Source organism: Octodon degus, unplaced genomic scaffold (genome assembly GCF_000260255.1).
Source record: "Octodon degus isolate 3935 unplaced genomic scaffold, OctDeg1.0 scaffold00412, whole genome shotgun sequence".
Lineage (NCBI taxonomy): Eukaryota > Metazoa > Chordata > Mammalia > Rodentia > Octodontidae > Octodon > Octodon degus.
Genome location: NW_004524988.1, coordinates 220602 through 225403, shown reverse-complemented (window position 1 = coordinate 225403; position 4802 = coordinate 220602).

Here is a 4802-nt window from a genome sequence, read left to right as displayed (position 1 = left end):
AGAGAGAGAGAGTGTGGTGTGTGTGTGTGGCCAGCTCAGCCCACCAGGGGGCGGGGCTGGCTGGCATGTGGTGCTGGGGAATTGAACCGCGGTCCCTGATGCTGGGAAAGATTTTAAAATACCAGTAAGAGAGTGGTGCCAGGGAGATGGCTCAGTAGAATAAGTGCTTGCCTGACAATTGCAAGAGTCTGAGTTCAATCCCTGGTTCCACAAGAAAATAAAAATAAAAATAAAAATAAAAGAAAATAAAAAATTTACAATGCCAGTAAGAAATCCCAGGCCTGTTGTATGTGTGAGACCTTCTGCTCTGTCGCACACAACAGATCCCCTCCAGACCCAGCCCAGGCCCTGCATCTGTGTGAGATCTTTCACTCCGCCAAGCCAACTGGATCCCCTCCAGATCCAGCACAGGTCTGGCGTGTGTATGGGACCACCTGCACACTCATGGGAACCTCCTCCCTCAGACAGGCCTGGTGTGAAACTCTGCAGCTGAAGTCCCTCCAGAGAGGCTAGCAGCCAAAACCACACAGCTAGTCCAGGAGCAGAACATCTTGCCAGGGGGCAAAGCAGGTACACTTCCACAGGCTGCAGGAGGAAGAAGTTGAGCACCGCAGCCAGATCCAAGCCAGTCACATCTGGATGAGTTCAAACTTCATAGATCTGGACCCGGTAAGCTGAGACTCTTTGCTAGACCAAGATCTCACTTTCTTTTTTGATCCACAGAGAGGGCAACAAGTAACAGGTGAACTAGTTTGCCTGAAAGACACCAGATACATCAAGGGATGGTGATGCACTGAGAATAGCAAGGTTCAATACTAGGGCTATACCTGGAATGCCTGTCATTCTGGTCTTCTAAATGTGTACTGCTACTAATGTCATACCAGTTACTGCCATACTCTCTCCCAAGTAAATGTTTGTTTAAAAATAGGTAATAAAGGAAAATAAGAGACAAAATTATATCACAAGACTGTTCTGCTACAATGTTGCATATCATTAGATTTCTAAATTTCTGTGTAAAAATTTGTAGTTGTTTATTTATTTATATTTTTCTTGTTTTTTTCTTTGTTATTTTTACACATTCAATAGGGATTTAAAGTTTAGCATATTAACTATTGTTGGAAAATGTCTGTTCCATGTTATGTCTAAGGCTTTTGATTTTCAGACATATAGTGAGGTTAAGCTCAACTGCCTATGTTGTAGGGTAATCATATCATTATAATTCTCTTCTGGATGGTTAATAACTTAAGTTTTCATACCATAAATTAGAGAAAAGGAAGGGCTGCATGGCTAGCCAATGGCCCTAGCCCTTCATGGTCAGTTAGGACTCAGGGCATAAGGGAACTTGTACTGTAACATCCCGTAACTCAGTGGTGTCCCAAATTTTCTGATCAAGGAGATTATGGGGCCACAGAGAAAAGTGATCAATGATGTATAGTGCATCTAAGGAGAGTCCCAGAGACAGAAAAAGTTCTCTCAGGCTTTCACAGAAGGCAAATTGGTCAAGCAATGGTCATGACTCATCCACATGGCTGACACTGACAAAAGATCTACAAACTGCTGTACCAGGTTTCAGGATAAATCCTGAGGGGATCTGACTGACCTTCCCAGGTACAAAAGTTACATTTTTTATTATGTATGTCTTGCTTTATCTTAGTCTTAACCATCCAGTAGAAAAGTATAAAAATGAGGTATAAAAAGTAAAGCCATATTAATATGATTAGCTATAAAAGGCTCAAGTCAACAACCTTTGAAATTGTCAATTCTACTGATAACTCACTAGTATTATGGACTATTGAACTATATTGGGTTATTTTGCTGAATTCATGCACTTACAATATTTCAATGGCAATGGAATACCCTTCTCTGACAAAACTAAACAAAAAAGGGAATCATAAATGAAGGACCACTTTTAAAGGGCCGGCCAAATAGCTCAGCAGATTTAAGCCCCTGCAAGCAGGTGCAAGGTCCAGGGGTTTAATCCCCGGGCCCTGCCATGCAGGCCCCACTCCCGGGGCACTCTGAGAGGTTGATTGAAATAGGATGTGGTGGTGTGTGCCTGTAATCACAGCACTTGGGAGGTTGTAAACAGGAGCATCACTATAATTCCGATCTAGTGAACAGTCCCTGAACATCCTGTAGATCCTTCCCTAAAGTACAGAAAATAAATAGATAAATAAATGTAGGACCATGTTGTAGTGAAAAGAATATCTATATCTGTCTATATCTATATCTGTATATACAATATTGTTAGAATAGATTATACAGCTACTTTCTCTTAGTTCATTGAGAAGAAAGATTTGTACTAATAGGGTTTAGACAAGATATCATGTCTGGACCTTGTACTCTTAATAACTACTATGAAGACAATTTGCAATGTATTAATTATTGTAACTGCCCTAGTAACTTCTTTTGAATCTATCTGATTGCTATTTCTCATTAAATTTAATTAAATTAAATAAAATATCAGTAAGTGATGTCTAGAGATAACCAAACATTTATAATGAATGGAGAATTTCACCAAGGCATGCTTTCATTAAATTCACAGATATTCGACAAAACCCCCAAAATTTTAAGGGCAGCTAGTGAAAGAAAAAGTCACAAATAAGTTTAAGCCAATTAGAATTACAGTAGACTTTTCACACAAAGCCCCAAGGCCAGTAGAGCTTGGAATGAAGTATTTCAATCCCTAACACCTAGGAACTTCTAACCCAGTTTATCTTACTCAGCAAAACTATCTTTCCAAACAGATGGAGAAATAAGTTGTTTCCATGAAAAATACCAGCTCAGAAGATATATGAGTGGTAAAGCAGCTCTAGAGAAAATACTCAAGAATATTCTTGACAAACACAATAAATACCTAAAATCAGAGGAAACAGTGAAGTCAATGAATAAACTGTGACAGAGAACATCAGCAGAAGAAATGCAAATGATACACTAACAGATAAAGTTAGTAAATAAGCAACACATCTCAGTAATAACTCTCAATGTTAACAGCCTAAAATCTCCAATCAAAAGACAGACTGGCAGATTGGCTCAAAACACAGAATCTAAGAACTAGTTGTATTTCAGAAACTCATCTAATTCAAGAAGATATCCACTGACTAAAAATTAAAAGGTGGAATGCAACACTTCAGGCTCTAAGACTCTGGAAGAAAACAGGGGTAGCAATTCTATTACCAAACATAGTAAACCACAAGTTAAAAGTGATTAGAAGAAAGAAGATCACTACACATTATTTAAGAGAGATCAACACAAAAAGATAACATCAATAAGCATATGAACACCAAATCCTTGAGTACCTACAGTTATAAAACAAAAATTCTTAATGTTAAAAGGCCAAATACACAATGATACAATCACATTATGGAATTTTAATACTCCCCTTTTGCAAGGAGGTAGAAACCAATAAAGAAATTTCAAAGCTGAACCACACTGTTAAAATGTGGATTTAATGGACATACACATTACATTCCACCCCTCTACAACTAAGTATACATTATTTTCAGCAGCACATAAACTTTTTGCAAAATAAATTGCATAGTAGTCCGCAAAGCCTGATTATATAAATACAAAAAAATTGGAATCACCACGCATGTACTATCAGAACACTGGGCAATGAAAATAGAAAGCAATGACAGCAGAAATTTCAAAAAAATCAAAACCTCCTGGTAAATTAACAAGATTCTCCTAAACAACAAATGGGACACATAAGAGAAAAAGGAAAACATTTAAAAATTTCTGGATATTAATGTATTGACTGTACACCTCAACAAAACCTTTGGGGCACTATAAAATCAGTCATAAAAGGAAAATTCTTAGAAATCAATGCACACATTAGGAAAACAGAGCAAGCCCAAATAAATAACCTTAAGAGAAATCTTTTTTTTAAAATAGCCAGTCCTGCGGATAACCCACTACTATTATGATGTACTTGGACTATATTGGGTTGTTTTGCTGAATTCATATACCTACAATATTTGAATGTCAATGGAATACCCATCTCTGATAAAACTAAACAAAAAGGGGGATATAAATGAAGGATCCATTTGTAGTGAAAAAAATACATATCTATAAAAATTTGTGAGGTTAGATATTGAACTACTTTCTTTTAGTTCAATGAGAAGAAAGATTTGTACTAATAGTGTTTAGACAAGATACCAGGTCTGCATATTTTACTGTGAAAAACTACTATAAAGACAACAATATGCAATGTATTAATTATTGCAACTGTCCTACTGATCAGCTTTGAAACTGTCTCATTGCTATTTCTCAATAAAATTAATTTAAAAATTTTATTCATTGTAATAAGCAAAAAGACAAAAAAACAATGCAACAGTTTCAAAACAGGTTAGTAAGACAATTACAATACTTAATACATTGCATATTGTCTTTGTAGTAGTTATTCCAAAGACAAGATGTAGACATGATATCTTGTCTAAACAATATTAATACAAAACTTTATTCTCATTGAACTAAGAAAAAGTAACTGTATATCTATCCTATCTTGTATATACCTATATTTTTCAGTACAAAATGTTCCTTTATTTATATCCCCCTTTTTTGTTTTGTTTTGTCAGAGATGGGTGTTGCACTGCTGCTAGAGAAGCTATATTTGGAGAAGTATTTAAAGGATATTTTAATTCTTTTTTCCCCATAATTTTATTGATGAACAAATACCAATGAGACAGTTTCAAACCAAATTCGTAGGATAGTTTCAAAAATTAACACATCGCATACATTCTTCCTAGTAGTTATTTGCTGTACAAGATGCGGACTTGATATCTTATTTACAAACTCTATTA